The sequence below is a fragment of the Mesoplodon bidens genome (assembly GCF_964165515.1).
Source record: "Mesoplodon bidens genome assembly, chromosome: 6".
Taxonomy (NCBI): Eukaryota; Metazoa; Chordata; class Mammalia; order Artiodactyla; family Ziphiidae; genus Mesoplodon; species Mesoplodon bidens.
In genome coordinates, this window is record NC_138162.1 from 72,433,081 (window position 1) to 72,453,728 (window position 20,648).

The 20,648-nt window shown below is 39.8% G+C and overlaps 1 protein-coding gene and 1 pseudogene across 3 annotated transcripts in view; one reads left to right on the plus strand and one right to left on the minus strand.

The window, feature by feature from the left end:
- The window catches only part of PDCD1LG2 (programmed cell death 1 ligand 2), a 115,233-nt gene that overhangs the window by 68,297 nt on the left and 26,288 nt on the right, over positions 1-20,648 (minus strand). The window contains exons 1-2 of one of the 2 annotated variants that reach the window (XM_081236229.1): positions 17,322-17,337; positions 17,160-17,213 (exon numbers count right to left, since the gene is read on the minus strand). The gene's annotated coding sequence lies outside the window, so the exon portion shown is untranslated. Of the gene's footprint in view, positions 1-17,159; positions 17,214-17,321; positions 17,338-20,648 lie in introns of those variants that run through there. The other variant, XM_081236230.1, reaches the window with a different exon arrangement.
- On the plus strand, positions 1,862-2,991 carry LOC308619297 (thyroid transcription factor 1-associated protein 26-like; annotated as a pseudogene). The gene is made up of 3 exons: positions 1,862-1,870; positions 1,964-2,418; positions 2,793-2,991. The product of its transcript is annotated as a thyroid transcription factor 1-associated protein 26-like (transcript).

Below are 20,648 nucleotides of genomic sequence, written 5' to 3' on the forward strand. Positions count from 1 at the left end.
TGGCTGCAGCAGATCATTCCAATCTCTGCCTTTATCTTTTCATGATCTTATTCGTTGTGCATATCATTGCATGTCTTTCCTCTTCTTATAAGGACACCAGCCATCGGGTTAGTGCCCACCCTATTCCAGTATGACCTCATGTTAACTAATTACATCTGCAAACACACTACTTCCAAATAAGGTCACATTTGGAGGCTCCAGGTGGATATGGAATTTGGGGGGAACATTATTCAAGCTGCTACGGTACTTCATTTCATTCTTGGAGCAACTTGTGGTCTAGATACTGTTAGACCCATTTTACATATGAGGAAACAGTTGACATCGAGCAGCCTTTCCTCAGTTGCATGGTTGTACTTGAACTCAGGCCTCTGAGGCCCCATTACACCACGAGGCTTTTCATTAGTGAGACTCAAACCTGATGGCAAGAAAAGGCCAACTTGCATGCAGTCCTGATGACCAATCCAATTCCGACCTCCTCGTTTCTCTTGGGCTCATTAAGAGTGGGGTCAGAAGAGACAGGGTAGGTTTTCTAAGCCATGTTTCTCTAATGTGTTCTAGTCCTCTTCACATGCCTTGCCTCTATGTCCTCCCCCAACCTAATTGTTTTTATTCTGAAAAAGCAGCATTCTCGTTTCCTCCTTCTCATTCTTTTTACTTTATCCCTTAAAGAAGAAGGGATGAAATTTGTAGTAGCTACAAATGGGAGTGGCTGCATAGGCCCCAAGAACAGGGCTGTGTGGGGAACTGCTTCTCCACCCATAACTCCAGGCATGTAGTTTCAGTGAGCATTGCCTACTCTTACTTGACCTCCCTTCCTCAGCTACCGTGATTGGCTGAGGAATGGGCATATGTCCTCTGCAAGACCCTAAGAGCTTAGTGTCTATAGAGTCCACACACCACCCACCAGAGCTCCTGCCCCTCTTTAGCAGGGAGATATACTCCCCCATTGTTTCCCTTCCTCTACCTCATCTGGGCTCCCTCCTGTCTCAGTCTACATCTCTCCACCCTTCCCTCTGGGCAGCTCAGTTTTTCCTCCACACCTAGGCTTGGGAAAACAGACTCATCTCGGCACAAAGGAAAGCCCTGGGGTTTTCACAACAGGGCCCAAATAAAACTCAAAGTTATATCTCAGCACATTTTCCTGCCTCATAAATCTATATGCCTCAAAAAAAATACTGGAGGAGTAGATACCAAGGTGTTAACAGGGGCGTTTCTGGGTGGAGGACTTGCACATGGTTTTTTACTTTCTCTTTTTTCCCTTCTATTTTATTTTCTAAATAACTTGCCATGGACACATTTTTAAAAAAAAATCAGCAATGGAGAGTATAGTTAAATTGCTAAACAATAGCAACAAGAAAACATTTTTAGAACTTGGCATAGTTGCACTGATACTTAGTAATGGGAAATTGGAATTTAGGTCATAAATATTGCATAATAATGATCTCACTAGTGTACACAATCAGTCTACAAAGCTCTTTTCATTTTCTAGAAGGGAAGGTTGAGGTGAAGAGAGATTACGTGGCTTAACCAAAGACTGATCACCTTGTTAGTGCAGGGCAGGGTTCATTTCTGGTTTTTCCTCCCAAAATATTTTCCTCCAAAAGCAATGCGATACAATGCAATGTGATATGATATGATGCATTATAAATATGTGAGGGAGACTAAGAGGTACAAACTTCCAGTTGCAAAATAAATGAGTCCCAGACATAAAATGTACAGTATGGGGAATATAGTCAATAATTACGTAATATCTTTGTGCAGCGACAGATGGTAACTAGACCTTATCATGGTGATTATTTTGAAATGTACAGAACTATTGAGTGAGTCCTTTGTGGTTTTCTGGTGACATGGTTGGTGTGCCATGGCACTGGTGAGGCTGGCAGCAAGGTGGCAGACAGGGAATTTTGGGACACGTGGTGAAGGAGCTTCATAGGTAGGATTCAAGAATAAGAATGTGAAACAGAGGATATGGCAATCTAACCATCTGCAAGCCTTCATGGGGAGTGTTCTTGAGGGACAAGAACACTGCATTTTGAAGAGGAAAGATTCAGCAAAATTACAAGAAATTACTATGGAGGGTAAAGAAGGCTCAAACCACACAGGAGTCCCAATTCACAGATTGGTACCCTGATCATCTGAAACATCTCTATTTAGATGAAGAGGAAAGACTCAAGAATCAACTTAGAATAGTTGACCAGCCTTTGTTAGAACAAGTTGACTGGCCTTTGTCAGAAGAACAAGTTGATCAGCCTTTGTCAGAAGAGCAATGTAACATTGACCAGGCATTGTCTGAAGAACACTGTAGCAATGAACAACCTCAGCCAGAAATAATGTAGCATAAGAGTAAACTCCATTACTATGCCAAAGAAAAATAAAAGAAAACATCAAATCAAAAAGCACAGGAAGGGGACTTCCCTGGTGGCACAGTGGTTAGGAATCTGTCTGCCAATGCAGGGGACACGGGTTTGATCCCTGGTCAGGGAACTAAGATCCCACATGCTGCAGAGTGGCTAAGCCCACGCACCACAACTACTGAGCCTGCGCTCTGGAGCCCGTGAGCCACAAATGCTGAGCCCACATGCCACACCTACTGAAGCCTGCACGCCTAGAGCCCGTGCTTCGCAACGAGAGGGGCCACTGCAATGAGAAGCCCGCACACCACAACGAAGAGTGGTCCTCGCTTGCTGCAACTGGGGAAAGCCTGCACGCTGCAGTGAAGACCCAATGCAGCCAAAAATAAATAAATAAAATACATAAATTTATTAAAAATTTTTTTAAAAAAGCACTGGAAGAATATGAACAGGTACAAGCTAAGTGTGTTGCTAAGAAACAAGAATTTGAGAGTAGAAAACAAGAGAGAGAAGAAGCTCAAAGGCTCTACAATAAGAAGAAAAATTGTTCAAAATATTGAGCAAAAGGACTATAAAAGGCCAACCAAACTTGAATTTACAAATGGAGTAGCTTCTTAAAAAAATACAAGAACAAAATTAAGTCAGACATGTCATCCTTAATCAAGGGTTAAAATATCTGCCGTTTACTGAGTTCTCTGTATACGTACTAAACCTCCTAACAATTAACTAAATTTATCGGCAGAAACTGGGTTGCTAAGCTATGCTAAATTTAAAATGTCCAAATATATTTGTTTTTGTAAGAGAAAATTTTCTATGTATGTTCTACCTAATATTCTTTTATAAAAAATTTATTTGCATCTGAAGGAAGGTTGGCCTGGAGAACTGAAAGAACCTCCTCCTATTTGAGAGACAGGTTCAAGCATATAATACTTTTGCACCATATGAAATTCAGATGAAATAAAATGTTAAAAAAAATGGAGTTACTATGTTGTATACGAGGAACTAACATAGTGTTGTAGATCAATTAACCTTCAAAAGCAAACAAACTCATAGAAAAAAAAGATCAGCTTTATGGTTACCAGAGTTAGGGGTGGGTGGAGGGGGAACTGGATGAAGGCAGTCAAAATGTACAAGCTTTCAGTTATAAGGTAAATAAGTACCAGGGATGTAATGTACAACATGATAAACATAATGAGCAGTGCTGTATGTTACATATGAAAGTTGTTAACAGAGTAAATCCTAAGAAAGGGAAATTTTTTTAAAATTTCTCTGATTTTGTATTTATATGAGATGATAAATATTCACTAACTTATTGTGGCCATCATTTCATGATGTATTAAGTCAAATCATGACGCTGTACACCTTAAACTTATACAGTGTGGTATGTTAATTATGTCTCAGTAAAACTGGAAATAAAAAAAAATGCTCACATAAAGTAACTAGAACAGTGCTTGCCACATAGCAGGTGCTAAATCAGTGTTAGCTATTTCAGGTCCAAAAACAAAGTCCAGTATTTCCCGCTCTGCTAGGCCTTACAGGGAAGAAAAAACAGAACACAGCCTAAGTGTGAGAAAGAAATGCACCCAGGGTTTTTGGGACATGGGCAAAGAGGAAGAGCTCAGGAAGGGGTGAGAACTACAAGAAGCCAGCAATTTACCTAGAACCAGCCTTAGCAACCCTCCTAAAGTCAGGAACCAAACTCTTGATATGAGTTTACCTGGAATGTGACAAAAAGGAATGATGGCTAGCCCCCTCTCTTGAAAATGGGGATAGGGGATTCAGAGGTGGGGAGAAAGTCAAGGCAGAGGGGATTAGATGGAGGAGGGAGGAGTCCATATGTGGGCCACCCTGAAAACTGGCTTTCCTTGAGTTGTGGTCAACCCAGGGGCTGGAGGTTGGTCTCTTGCCATCATACCAGAAGTCACATACTTGGCTTGGAATCCCACGTGGTCTCCACCTGCCAAAGAAGGCCTTTGCTCAAAGTGAGGGAAGGGAAAGTGTGGATGGATATTCTGGCCAGAGCAACTGAGGTGGCTGTTTTTAGAAGGAAGGAGGTCCAGGTTTGGCTCACTTTCTGAAAGGCACTCATATAAAAGAGAGTTTTATGGTTTGTTGTAAACTGATGATTAAGTACTTTTCCTGCCCTAGCACCCCCATGTTACTGAATGGAGAATAAATAACTGGGGAGATGGCTCCTTGTTGAGAAAAAAGTTACTAAAGTCACAAAGGTCAAGTTTCATTAAGGTCAGATTCCTCAGGTAAATCTCCCAATTGCAGGGGTGGGGGCAAGAAATGAGGGTGGAGAAGAGAGGGGTATGGGAGAAGTTGAACTGCTCCGCTGGCCTTTAACAATGAAAAATAAAAGAGAGGGATTCAAGACAAGGAGGAGGTTCTGGAAGGCCTGGAAGGAATGTGTCCTGTCCTCTTCTTCTCTCATTCTTGGGGAGAAGGAGGAGATGTGGGACACACATCCTTGACATTTGAGAGTGCCCTTATGTAGAGATTAATACCTGCTTCTTGCCTGAAATTTCTGAAGGGGGAGGTTCACTGGAGTTTAGGGGGGTGAGGGTGTGAAGGGCTGTAGGGTTGTTTTCAGGGATGAAGAAAATTCAGGCACCCCTCATTCCAGGACCCTGAGCCTTTAGTGACCTCTGAACACCCCAAAAGTTATTGTGGCTTCAGGCTACACAGAGGGAGGGAAATCAGGGGCACAGGAGTCCTGGGCCCTTATCAGGACCACTGACATTAGACTGACCAGGGGGAGCCTGGGAATATTTCCCTCCCCCACTCCAAGATAACAGAGCCAGAGTTTAGCCTGTTCTGGGAGAAAGGGGGGATATTTGAAAAGCACATATGATTGGAATTTCAAGTGGGACTGGATTCTAGCAGTTCCCCCAAAAGTTAAACATAGATTTACTGTGTAACCCAGCATTCTACTCCTAGGTATATACCCAAGAGAATGAAAATATATGTCTACACAAGATGTATACATGATGTGCGGACACCAAGGGGGGAAGTGGTGGGGGGCAGGTGGTGGTGGGATGAATTGGGAGATGGGGATTGACATATATACACTAATATGTATAAAACAGATAACTAATAAGAACATGCTGTATAAAAAAATAAATAAAATAAAATTCAAAAAAAAAGATGTATGCATGAATGTTCATAGCAGCATTATTCATAATAGCCAAAAAGTGGAAAGAACTCAACTGTCCAGCAACTGGTATATGGACAAATAAACTGTGTTATATCCATACAATGCAGTATAATTTAGCTTAAAAAAGGCATGAAGTATTGATACATGCCACAATATGGATGGACCTGGGAAATATCATGCTAAATAGAAGAAGCACATATTGTAAAATTCCATTAAATGAAATGTCCATAATAGACAAATCCATAGGAACAGAAAATAATGAGTGGTTGCCTAGAACTAGGGGTATGGGAGGGAGGTAGATGGACGGCTGATAAAGGGTATGGGGTTTCATTTCCAGATGATAAAAATGTTTTTAAGTTGGTTGTAGTGATTGTTGCACAATTCCATACATATACAAAAAAAAAAACACTGAATGGTACACTTTAAATAGGTGAATTGTATGGTATGTAAATTATATCTTAAAAAGCTGTTAGAAAACATGGGGCTGGATTGAGTCGCGATAAATGATCTGCAAATTATGAAACTGGACTGAGATGTGATGGAGGTCACTCTGCCCAATGGGCTAGGAGGTTTGACAGGATACTGTTGGCAATAGTTACTAGAAAACAGTTGCTAGCATCTTCAACCATGTAGCCCAGATAAGCTGTTCAGAGAGAAAACCTATGAAAGAAGCAGACGAGAAAGAGAGACAGCCCTAACTAGAATCTTGGTCCTTGTTTCAGGCCCTTTCACAGTCTGGGTTGTGGTCCCAGTGTCAGGTTTGGCCAGATACCTGTGTGGAATTATGATTTTTGCTCAAGTGCATCTCTGCTACATCGGACAGTTCTAAGAACACAAAGGAGCAAAAATGCCTGAGATTTACCTACTGCTGCATGCTGACTAGGCCTGACCTCGTTTTTAGGGTGGTTGGGAGGAGAAGGACAAGGTAGACCTACAGAACCAAATAATCTACATGTGTTCTAAATTTTCTCCTTTTTCCTTGTCCTGACTCATCTCTGGGAGGAGAGAGGGAGGCAAAACTGTTGAACCCAGACATCTAGGATTGCTGTAAGATGAACCTGGTGTGGTCCCTGCAACTCAGACTGAAGGGTCCCCAGAGTCCCAAAATTTTAGGAACTCTGCACTAGAAATGGAGACAAAAGACCAAATATATAGTTCTCATTATAAATCACAATATCACACAGCCATTTCACCCAGGGACTTCCTAACCAGGGCTGATCAAGACTACAATATGTTCCCAGGACTAAATGGATGAGGGAATCTATCACCTGAAGCCTGAACCTGGAGAAGCAGATGCAGTGCTTGACCAAGTGGAGGGGACATCTGAATTCATTGTCACATAAAGGAAGTCTGAGGTTCCCACACTGGTCTTTGGTTTCAATTCGGTTCGGAAAAAAAAAAAAAGTGAAATGATGATTCATCTCTTCAAATTCAGTAAGGGGCAGAGGAGACTGCTGACTCATGTTTTGGGGTCAGATCAGTGGTTCCCAAACCTGGCTGCACAGCAGAATCCCCTGGGGAACTTCAAAAACATACAGATGCCTGGGCACTACTCCAGACCTCCTGATTCAAAATCTCCAGGGGTGGGGTCCAAAAATCTGTATTTTTCAAAATTTTGATCAGATGGTTCTGAATTAACCAGCCTATCCTAATTGGTGACTCAGCATTAGGGAATCCCTAGGTTTGATGACGCTGGTCACAACAAGATTTGTGAAGAAAAGTAAGTAAAAGGGAGAAAAAGAAGGTGAGAACCCAGAGACAAACAGTGGCTATTTAAATATCTGGCTTACATAAAAAGAAATGAAATTGAGTTATTTGTAGTGAGGTGGATGGATCTAGAGACTGCCATACAGAGTGAAGTAAGTCAGAAAGAGAAAAACAAATACCGTATGCTAACACATATATATGGAATCTAAAAAAAAATTGTTCTGAAGAACCTAGGGGCAGGACAGGAATAAAGACACAGATGTAGAGAATGGACTTGAGGACACAGGGAGGGGGAAGGGTAAGCTGGGACAAAGTGAGAGAGTGGCATGGACGTATATCCACTACCAAATGTAAAATAGATAGCCAGTGGGAAGCAGCCACATAGCACAGGGAGATCAGCTCAGACCTTTGTGTCCACCTAGAGGGGTGGGATAGGGAGGGTGGGAGGGAGATGTAAGAGGGAGGAGATATGGGAACATATGTTTATGCATAACTGATTCACTTTGTTATACAGCAGAAATTAACACACACTTGTAGAGCAATTATACTCCAATAAAGATGTTAAATAAATAAATAAATTTGGCTTATGTCTGTCTGTGCCTCTTTGATTTTCTTTTGCTAAGAAGAGCTGATACTATGAGCCTCAGGTTACCAGTGGGGAGAAAAGTGGAAGCACTCAGACATGAGTTTATCTCTCCTAAGGTGCCAGAATTAGTGGCAGGTTGACTTTTAGAAACCATGGTAACTGGTTAGAGGGGTGGAGAGCAGTTGACACAGGGGGCTGAAAAGTTGGATCAGGCTCCACTCCTCACCAGCTGTGTGAGTTGACTGCTCTGAGCATTGGCAGTAAAATGCCTGAACCAAGAGAAGGAGTCCTGTTAATGATATTTTGTAATTTACATAGAATACCCAGAATTTCTTGCATTAGGTGATTAAAGTGAAATAGGGCCTGCTGGTCCCTTTTGCTTAAGTGGCATGTTAAAAATTAGTGACTTCTTTATTTAATGACCATTCTTACTCTGAACTTGGTGTCAGATGAGGTGGAAAGCAGAAAACAAAAAATAAAGAAATTAATATGCAAGCACTTCTTTCCCTAACTATTACTCTGGAATCTTAAGACCCCATGGCTGTAATTTTCACATATTCAGTCCACAAAGAATGCTTATTAATTAAACAATGTTATGTTCCAGGCACCAGGGATGCAGAGGTACCCAAGGCATTGTTTCTGCCTCAAGGGGTTCGTGTCCAGTGGGGAAGAAGACAAATGAGCAGAATTCTCGTAGAGGGTGGTAAATGCAGGCACAGAGAGTGTGCAGCTGTCTTCCAGCCTCTCTGACAACTTGTCCACCGGCGGACACCGGGGCCTGCCTCTCAGCCTGAGATGGAATGTTGGTGGTGACAGTGGGGGGGCAGTATAAGTGCCACAACAGAAGTAGTTCCTAGGTCGGTACACAGTATAGAGGGGAGACTAATTAATTCTAGGCTGGATGGCTTAAGAAGGCTTCCTTGTTTTACAAAAGAGAAAGATGAAGCTTAGAGGGGTTCAGTAAACAAATGGACAGTGGGAGGCTGAAGAGCCTTCAGAAACAGCAGGGGAAAGAGGACAGAGTCCTGCTCCCATCACCTGCGCACTCCTTCTCAGACCTCAGCACCCTCACTCCTTCCTGCAGAGAAGGAGCAGGTGAGCCATACTCAGAGTAGCACAGGGGTCATGACCAGAGACCTCTGCCCAAATCTCTGTTACATTGTGTACCAGCGTGAGACCTTGAACAAATGACTTTCTCTCTTGGATTCTGTTTCATCTTTTAAGAAATAAGGATAATAAAAGACCTGCCTCATAGCATTGTTATATAGATTAAATGATCTGAGACAGGGAAAATGCTTAGAACAGGGCCTGCTGGCACGTAGTAAGTGCTCAGTAAACGTTAATTATATTATTCTTATGCTGTTACCTGGTTGGTGTGGCCAACCCAAGCTCAACCTAAAACTTAGCTCATTTTTCCCCCTCACAAAATGTAAAAAGCTTAGTTTTTATATTGCAAAATGGTACATTGTATCATTGTAAAATATTTTTTTAATGAAAAAAAAAAAGTAAAGATACCTACCTACCTAACCCCAGAGATAACTGCTTTTATATTTTGGTAAACATAATTTTCTATAGCTCTCTGGACACATCTATATGAATGCAACTTTAGTAAGTGGCATTGTATCAGGATGCTATTCAGTGAATGGCTATTATTACTCATCAAAGATATTGTATCTTTCCATGTCAATAATTATAGATCCCATAATTATTTGTAAAAACTGGTAAGTATTTTATTGTATGGTTATACCATAATTTATTTATGCCATCCCCTAGTGTTGGTCAGTTAGGTTAGTTCTAATATTGTTGATATTGCACAACAGTGGACCACTGAATGACCCTACACAGTCAGCTGTGGGCCCTTGTCTGATTATTTCCTGGGACAACTTGCTGTAAGTGGAGTCTCTGGATCAAAGGGTATTAACCTGAAGACATGTGTCTCATTAAAGTAACTCATATTGCGAGAAAAGAGACTGGCTAGTCAGCTGGCTTGACAGGGTGGCTTTTGCAGCAACTTGTTGTGGGAGGACAATTAGGCTAATGATCAGTTTGTGGGAGAGCAAATATGTGGAGGCAGTCCCCGCCCTCGGGTTTCAAACATGTTCCCACACTAGCAGGTAATTTTTCAGGCCTGAGAAGGAACTCTGTGGGAGAATTTACTGACCTCTTTGTTAGAGCACCAGTGCCCTAGAATTTCTCTGAATATCTGGCTCTTCTAGGAAATCAGTTAGGGAAGTTCAATTGGCTGATAATCTCACTTAACTTTTAAGGAACCTTTTAAGGGTATAATGTCCAAGGGTATTTTGTGCCAATCAGGCTTGGGGAAGATTTTTCTTAGCCCCAAACTTTCCTCATCGCTTGGCCAGTGATCCTGAGCATTTTCCTTAGCAAATGAAGCTGAGATGTGAGGCAACAAACAAGAGTGGTGGCCATGAGACTCAGCGCCTTCTACTGACCAGAGAGTAATGAAAGATGAAGAGAGGGTGGAAAGGAGATGGACACAGGCTGGACTGCATCAAGGGTGGGCCAGGTCAGACTCTTACAGGTGGAGGAGGGTGAGGGAAATGTCTGGCCCTCCACGCTAAACCAGGGATCTCCCATTCTACCCATTTTATTCCAGTCTCCCTTCCTGACCACCTCAGACACTGTCCTAGCATGGACATTCCAACACACAGGCTTGGTGTGGGTGAGGAGTGATCAGGAGGAATTAGTGGAGCGTGCGGTCTGCTACGCCTTTTAGTAATTCCTAACTGAAGTGGAATGCAGTAACACAGGCTAACATTCACAGAAGCCTAAATATTGCCAGGGCAGTTCCAAGAACTTTATGTGTATTAACCCGTTTAACTCTCACAGCAACCCCAGGAGGTAGGTACTCTCGTGGATCCCATTTTATAAATAGGGAAACTGAGGGCCAGAGGAGGTAAACAATTTGCTGAAGGTCACACATCAGGTAAATGGGAGAATTGAGGTTTAACCTTCATGTCTAATTCCGGGGTTCCTTTATTTACTATTGCTTCTCTTCATTATTGTAAGAATGGGTATCTATGATTCTATCTTCAACCAGACACTCCCAAAATAATCAGAAAAAATATACATATATACACATACATACATATCAGGGGTAACCTTAGAGAAGCTAATAGGAGTTCTTGAGCCTGTTGGTCAAAGTGAAACCTCTTAGATTAATCAAAGGCTAATAAATAAAAGAAGATTCGATGGAGCCCCTCCAGGCCTGGGACTGGGAAAGAAAACACCATCCTTAGTGGCAGATCCCTGGGGATTCTAGCTGGGGTATGTATGACATTATGTGACAGCCACATGCTTTGCATTAAAAGTAGGAGAAATGTGAGCATCTTTGCTTTTACTCTTTGTCAACTCTAGTTTCTTTACTTTTCCCTCCTTGTTCCTTTTGTCCCTTCTTCATAGGCTGCAGCTGCTTTGTATCCAACACACACACACTATTCATTTCTCACTTGTGCACATACATACATAGATTATATAGTTATACATCTATATATCCATATCTATGTATATATACATATATATTTCATACATACACAATTTGTCTCCACAAATTGTTAATTTTCTAAAAATGTTATTAAGTCATCAGGTTTAGGAAATGTTTTACTCCATGTACTGTATTTATAAGGTCATGAAATTATGACCTCACTGCTCAAGAAAACAGGACAATAGTTGGGTCAAATGAGGTACCCAAGATAGCCATATGCCCAGTCAGAGGCCTGAGCCATTATATGATACTGAGAATGAAGAGACAGAGATGCTGGGAGAAGTGACCAAAAAGTGGACAGAATCAGCAAGCCATCGAGCAGTGGATGGGAAGGAAGGACACTGGGCTGGCTGGGAGGTCTGGTCTGAAGAGGGGGAGCTCTGCATTTCCATTATGGGTACAGCAGCCAGGATTTTTGCTCCCCGTCCACACCCACACTGGGAAGTGAACACCTAGTAGGAGATTTTAAGGATAGTCATGCTACTTTAACTTGACACAGGCTCATTTGCATAAGACATTTGTTATGTCTTCTTTTCGATAGATGTGCATGTGTGTGCACATGTGTGTGTATGTGACTACTGATTTCCAGTAACTTCCTGAATTTCAAACCAGACCATTCTCATAACTATCCTGACTTTGAGGAAGTAGTCTCCTGTCTTACTTCATTCTTTCTATGTTCACCCCTGTTTCCCCAGTTGTAACTACTCTCTTCATAGCTACAAAACTTGAGGTTTCCCTGACTGTCCACAGACTTTCCAAGTGTTGTCCTTTCACATAATCCTAGAAAAATATCAGAAAAACTTTATTCCAAGCATCATGACCAACATTCATAAATTGTTCTTAGTAGCAATTTGGGTTTTTCTGGATCCACTTTCTCTAAAAGTCCCAACTATCTTCACAACTGGAACTTAATTAATCTACCCAGAAACACCAACCTTCTTGAGAAACAATAAGAAGCAGTATTTCTTCTTCCCAAGCACTATAATGAAATTGTTTTTGGAACAAAGAGAGATCTATATCCTAGGATTCTTGGATGATGTGGGATATCCAGAAAGGATTTAAGGCTCTTCACAGGGTCAATAACATACAAAAAAAAGGAGCAAAAATACAAAGTGGGCTAAGAAAGGGAGGGAAATAAGAATAGACCCCAAACCACAGAGTCTCCTTTTCTCCCTAAGCACACACCAGGAACACACGCTCCCTGGCACGTTGCGCAGGCTTTCCATGGCTGAGCTACCATCAGCTTATGACACCTGTCACCTAACTGTTCCCCTTGCTTCCATGCCCCTTTAATGCTTCCTCCACACTGCAGCAAAACTGATTTCATAACACAAGCTGGATCAATGATCCCCCTGCTTAAAACTTTCAACAACTTCCCACTACACTTAGAATGGAATCCAACTCTTCACCATGGCCCTTAGGTTTCCATCTCATCTTATGCCCTACTCTCCAGTCATTTATTTCACAACAGGAACTTTTTACCTCTTAATCTCCCTCACCTATTTATCTCCTCCCCTGCCCCTTTGGCAACCACTTGTTTGTTCTCTGTATCTATGACTCTTGTCAGTAAAGCTTTATTGGAACGTAGCCACACTCACTCATTTACCTATTATGTATGGCTGCTTTTGACTAAAATGGGAGAGTTGAGTAGTTGCAACCACATGGCCCACAAAGCCTGAAATATTTATTTTATGGCCCTTTATAGAAAAATATTTGTCCAGCCTTTTATAACAGACTAGAGAGAAGGAAGGATAAAGACATAGGGTGTTAGAACACACCCTCACACCATACACAAAAAGAAACCTAAAATGGCTTGAAGACTTAAATATGAGACATGACACCATAAAGAGAACACCTAGAAGAGAACATAGGCAAAACATTCTCTGACATAAATCTTACCAATGTTTTCTTAGGTCAGTCTCCCAAGGCAATGGAAATAAAGGCAAAAATAAACAAATGGGACCTAATCAAGCTTATAAGCTTTTGCACAGCAAAGGAAACCATAAACAAAACAAAAAGACAACCTACAGACTGGGAGAGAACATTTGCCAATGATGCAACCTACAAGGGCTTAATTTCCAAAATATACAAACAGCACATACAATTCAATAATAATAATAATAATAAAAACAATTGATAAATGGGCAGACCTAAATAGACATTTCTCCAAAGAAGACATACAGATGGCCAAGAGACACATGAAAAGATGCTCCACATTGCTAATTATCAGAGAAATGCAAATCAAAACTACAGTGAGGTACCAACTCACACAGGTCAGAATGGCCATCATTTAAAAAGTCTATGAATAATAAATGTTGGAGAGAGTGTGGAGAAAAGGGAACCCTCTTACACTGTTGGTGGGAATGTAAATTGGTACAGCCACTATGGAAAACAGTATGCAGATTCCTCAAAAACCTAAAAATAGAGTTGCCATATGATCCAGCAATCCCACTCCTGGGCATATACCCAGACAAAACTATAATTTGAAAAGATACAAGCACACCAATGTTCATAGCAGCACCATTAACAATAGCCAAGGCATGGAAACAACCTAAATGTCCATTGAGAGATGAATGGATAAAGAAGATGTGGTATATATAATATATACAATGGACTATTACTCAGCTATAAAAAAGAATGAAATAATGCCATTTGCAGCAACATGGATGGACCTAGAGATTATCATACTAAGCGAAGTAAGTCAGAAAGAGAAAGACAAATACCATATGATATTATTTATATGTGAAATCTAAAATATGACAAAAATGAACATATCTACAAAACAGAAACAGACTCACAGACATAGAGAAGAGGCTTGTGGTTGCCAAGGGGGAGGCGGGTTGTGGGGGGATGGATTGGGAGTTTGGGATTAGCAGATGCAAACTAGTATATATAGGCTGGATAAACGACAAGGTCCTATTGTATAGCACAGGGAACTACATTCAGTATCCTGTGATAAACCATAATGGAAAAGAATATATATATATGTATATGTATATATATATGTATATGTATATATATATATGTATGTATAACTGAATCACTTTGCTGTATAGCAGAAATTAACACAACATTGTAAATCAACTATACTTCAATAAAATTTGAAAAAAAAAAAGAAAGAAACAGGCATAGGGTAGAGGCTGATTGTGGGGATCTTGAATGAGGAGGCCAAGGTGTTTGGACTTTATCCTTCAGTTAGAGGGAGACACCTGGGCCCCCTGACCAAGAATGTCTGTCTATGGTGACAGAAGTGTGTTTAAAGAGGATTGTACTGGCTTCATTATAAATGTTGAGAACATGGGGGCTAAAAACAAAAGGCTGGGAGCACAGGAGGTGGCTGAAATTATTCAAAGCAAGGCAGACACTGTTGGTTATCTACCAGAATTCAAACCTCATCTTCCATGGTAAAAAAGACGCTGATTTTGTTCAGGCATCTTTCCTCATGTGACGCAGAGAAAGGTGATCTCATCCCTGGCTACTGGGTAACTCCTTGCCAACAACTGGTTTGGGGGGTAGGCATGTGACCTGGTCTGGCTGATGAGACATGAGGTGTGATAGGAACCTAGAACTGCCACAGCTGCCTTGATACAAGCTTGGGTATAAAGCCAACCCACCAGCATGGTGGGGCCAAGGAAATTGCAGAGAAACAGAGACAGAGCCTTTCCATCGGCATATTTCTTGTTACATGAGATAATGATCTTTTTTATTTCAGCCAATATGAACATCCTGATATAAAGGCCAAGAGAGGATAGTAACAGCGAATTCACAAAAGAAGTAATTGGAACAAGAGATTCTGTGAAAGGGAATTAGGTCAATATTGAAGCTGAGCCATGAGGAAGAGGGAGGAGTGAACTGATGGTCCTGAGGTTTAGCTCTGGTGAGTGGGAACTTGATAAACCATTAACAGAAATGGGGAACTGCTGGACATGGCCCACAGTCTCTGTTTTAGTCTCTGTTTTAGTCAAGTCATCGCCCTGCAAGTGAGCCAGTGAGTCCCACAGACATCTCAACAGGAGATCTGCTTTGCATATTGCTACGTGACTCTACTCCAAACCTGTGAATATGAGATAAAGTTTATTTGATCCTACAATATTGCAGTTGTGGGCAAACATTCTCAGAAGCCACAGTAATACGTAATATTCATTTTTATTATAGATTTTAAAATTATAGTAGAAAGAACATATTTTGTAGTGGTTTTTAGGTTGGAATAAAATCATTTCTTTGTAGAATTCAAATAACCATGTTGTTTTAGGGTGAGTGGAAAATATTTTTCTAAAATCAAAAACCACTGAATTTATAGTAGAAAACATTTTCATTGAAGCCCACATAAATAAGTGTAATTTAATTTCTTTTTTATTTAAAAAATATATTTAAATCCCTTATTAGTCTACTTTTGAAATAATGCACAAAGAAGAGAAGGCATCCAATAAGTAAAATAAATGATAAGAGTATACTTTTATACTTCTGAAGAAACAAATAAACACATTCAGAGAGAAAGATAGAGACTGAATACAGACTTAGGGTGAAAGTGGGAAGGGTAAATGGGGGAGAAAGAGATGGGGGTGTCGTTTGCACAGCATGGATACACATAGGATGGAAGTCTCAGCGGGTGCAAATGCATGGCTAGGGCTGCAGATGAAAAAATCACAAGCTCAAGTATTGTCCTAGCCCCAAGAGGCAAAATTCAAACTCATTAATACAGCTTTAACAAAATTAATACAGCTTTAATAAAATTTTCTAGATGTAGAAACAAAGGAGCTGATCAACATAATAGAACAGAATCCAGAGGCAGAGAGAGAGAGAGAGAGAGAGAGAGAGAGAGAGAGATAACTAGAGAGACATAGATATAGACACAGTCACCTGGTTTATGATAAAGGTGAGACTGCAGTACAGGGAGGGAAAGTATGGTCTTTTCAATAAATGGTGTAGGGACAATTGGATATTCATATGAAAAAAATGTACTTGGACCCCTACCTCACATGATAGGCAAAAAAATTAATTCCAGAAGGATTGCAGATCTAAATATGAAAGACAAATCAAAGGAATTTTGGAAGAAAACAGGAAGGGAGTCTTCATGACCTGAGAGTAGGCAAAGTTTGCTTAAATGGGACACAAAAGTAGAAAAATAGAGAAAATAATGTAGAATTTAGTTTATCATTATAACTATTAAAATACGTATAGATACCAAAGATTATAAAGAATGCTAACAAATGGCTAATAAATATAAAAAGATTCTCTAATTCAATAACGTTGCCAGGAGCATGGCGAGATGAGAAAAGAGACATAGCTAAAGACTGACTGCTTAAAACAAAAAGAGAGTCAAAACTACAGTAGAAGTGACTCTTCTAGAGAAGGATACAAAAAATATAATCAACTCTGAGGATCTAAAACTGAGATGTTGAAATATCAGTCCATTTCTTGTCATGGCATCAAAACTCAAGAGGAATTTGAATCAAAGGATAGTGCTGATATGTTACCTCAGAAGAATAGAGCAAAGACAGCAGCCATGCCAGAATAGGCAGATTCTGTAGCAAAATCCCCTGGGAATTAGGTCTGGTAGGATAATAGAGATTAAAAACGTGTAGTCTGCTCTCAGAGGACAAAGCAGTAGTCTTTAGCAGCTGAGGACAAAAAAAAAAAAAGCCCTAGTACCACGCAGTAAAGAGAGTATTTGGTGGTACATGAAGGCATGTGATCTTATGAGGAGTTGCAATGACAATTTTCAAAAGTGGCTGTTTTCCATGCTGTTATAGTTCCCTGAAAATTCAAATGGACCCCTACTCAAAATTTGGTTCACATTGAGACTGATGCCACACACATTAAAAGGATATGAAAAAGTTTATTACTTACATAATTGAGGCCCCTGGCAAGAACAAGGCAGACTCTCAAGCAGGTCTGAAATGGCTTTAAAAGGCAAAGAAAGGCGATTAGCCTGGGTTTTTATCATTTTTATGGGGTAGGGCTGGAGTGGTTCATGCGCAAGAAGAGGCTTGCATGGTTTGAATCTCTCACCTGTGCCAAAGGAGGGCAACCCAGGTCTCCTTATCAGCTTGATCAGATGTGGGGCACCAGAAGAAGAGGAAGAGGTGAGGCTTAAAGCTGTCAACAGTCAGACATCAAAAAAATGGAGTCAGACTCCTCATTACACATACCAATGCACCCAGTATGATTATCATCATTTAAAATTTTCATATATTAAAATTGAAAACACATATAAAGAATAGACAAACTATATCATAATTCTATCCCATAAGGACATCATAGCTAACAACTTAGCAGGTGGCTCTGTATCCATAATTCTCAAAATTGGCTGCATATTGGAATCATCTTAGAAGCATTAAAATATTATTGATACTTTTATCTCACCTCCAGAAAGTCTGACTGAATTGGTCTGAGTTAAGTATTGGTAATTGGATTTTTATAATCTAAAAAAGAAGTACTAGCCATAAAGGAAAAAAACTGATAAACTGCACTATGTAAAATTAATAACTCTTGTTCATCCAAAGGACCCACTAAGAGAGGGTATAGACAGACCAGAGTGGAAGAAGGTATATTCAATTCATATATCTGACAAAGGACTTATATCTAGAATGTGTTAAGAATTCCTACAAAATCAGTAAGATAGACAACCTAATAGAAAAGTGGACAAAACCCTTGAAAAGACATTTCATAGAAGTTTATTGCCAAATGACCAATAGACATACAAAAAGGAGCTCAATTCCATTAGTCATCAGGGAAAGGCAAATTAAAACCATAATGTAATACCTCTACGGATCTACCAGCATGCTTAAAATAAAAGAAAGTACCAAATGTTGCTGAGAATATGGAACAACTGGAATTCACGTACACTGATGTTAGGAATGCAAGTTGTTATATTTTCCAGCAATTTCTACACTATGCCCCAGAAATTCCACTCTTATGTATATACCAGTGATTCAGCAATTGTACCATTAGGTATATACTGAACAGAAATGAGTTTAAAGATTCATTGGAAGACCCATACTAGAATATCTATAGTTGTGCTAGTCAGATTAGCCCCCATTGCCTAGAAAAACAAAAATACACAGGCTAACAAACCTCTGACTGCTTCAGAGTTGTTCAACCCAGGCAGGTATCACTGTACTATACTGCTCCAACAGTATTAAACTTTGAAACCTCAGTTAACATGACTCAGTCAATTATTCAGGTGTAGCATAGTGTAGAGTTTAAGAGCATGAGCTCTGAAGCCAAACTCTTCACATCCTGGAGCCTTAACTTTCTAGCAGCGTGACTTTGGCTAAGTTACCTAAACTTTCTGTTCCTCAATCTCTTCATCTGTTAACAGGAGAAGATAATAGTAGTATTTTCCTCATAGGGTTTTTAGGAAGACTAAATAAATTAATACACATGAAGCACTCACAACATTGCCCAGCATGCAGTAAATACTAAAAAAAAAACCCTTAATACTATTTATTAACTGTCTTCCATGTGTTTTCTAGCACTGTGATTACACACTAGAACACATGGAACTACAAAAATACTGTATTTGGATGAGAGTCATTGGGGCACCAAAATACATGAATTAACTTCCAAAGGTTTGATAAAATATAACTCAAATGGTAGAGAGTGTAAAGGTTGAGTTCAAAGTGCTTTAATTATTTTCTGGTGATTCAATGGTTTATGTTATTATTTATAACAATGTTATTTGTGTCTTTCAGTTTGTTTTGTTTTTGGAAGACGAGGGCCTATGACCATAACTAATGACAGTATGTTTCACTCTTCATGTTTTTAAGGCAGCTTAGATATCTGGATCATCTCTGTATTCTCCATAATGTCTAGTGGATACAGTAGGCACTCAACCAATGTTCAATAAAGAGGATACATTATCATTTACCATGTGTTCATTTCTGTGTAGTTAGAAACCAAGCTGGGTCATTATTTTGTTATGTTTTCAGTTTGACTGAAGAATAGACAAATATTTAACTTGAGGTGTAAAAAGAGGAATTGCTTTCCACTACAAAGCTGTTTGTTCTGAAACTAGCAAAGAACAAAGCATCTTTCTTTAAAAACAAACAAGACATGGTTTATCCAAATAAACATTTCCTAAATTTCCCCTAAATAAGTTTTAAGTTATCCTATGTAAGTAACTTGTGCTTTATAGTAGCTCAAAATTTACCGACATGAGGGGCCCAGATGAATCAAAAAGGAATGCCAGAATTTTAAATGTGCAAATTGAAAAGAAAAAGGAATTCTAGTTAATTTTGACATTATGAAAGATAAAAAATTATAAAGTCTATCAATTTAGACTTTAACTTCGTACAATTTTAATTCAGTTATTTTAACTTTTAAGATAGAAAAATTAAACACTTTAGCTTTCCATTTTTTATATTTATATATATATTTTTTTGCGCTATGCGGGCCTCTCACTGTTGTGGCCTCTCCCGTTGCGGAGCACAGGCTCCGGACGCGCAGGCTTGGCGGCCATGGCTCATGGGCCCAGCCGCTCCGCGGCATGTGGGATCTTCCCGAACCGGGGCACGAACCCGTGTCTCCTGCATCGGCAGGCGGACTCTCAACCACTGCGCCGCCAGGGAAGCCCCAATTTTTTATTTTTAAAAATAAAATTTTAGTAGTTAATACTTTTAATTTTTAAAAAATAGTTTTTAAGTCATCCATAACAATAACAGTCTGGCTGGATTCATAGCTCTTGGAAAATAGTTTAATAAACCATTTCTTGACATCAGTAATATCAATACACAAATTGATTGCAGGCTTTTAGAGCACCAGGCATTGTGCTAAGCACTCTAGGTACGCTGCCTCATTTAATCTTTACTCCATTTTAATCGCAAGGAAACAGGCTCAGTGAAGTTAAAACATAGCCATGGTCATAGTGTTAAGAAGACTGGAACTACTTGGGTCTGAAGGATTCCAGGTGTTTAAAAGCACTCTCTCACTCTTCCAAATGTACATACATTTCTCAATACAGCTAATTTTTTTTTCTCCTTTCTTTCATAGTCACTTGGAAATGAAGCAACTTGAGAAGAGCTTGTGGTAAGTATAAACAGGTGTTTGTTGTTTTTGTCTTTTGTGGGGTTTTGCATTTTTTTCTCCTAGATACCTGAATCATTTAAATCAAGTTTTTAAGTCTCCAAACACCTTCAGTGTCCTAGAAAGAGACCATTTTATCTTGCTAAGTCATCTGTATCCAGAAAGGAAGAGAGATGGTTGACAGATGAAGGCTGCTCTCAGTCATTTGCTGTTACTAATATTAGTGTTTTCATTACTCAGTCCTGACGCAGCATTTTCTTTAATTCTCACAGCGAAAACAGTTCTTCTAATCAGTTTCAGTTATGTAAGTAA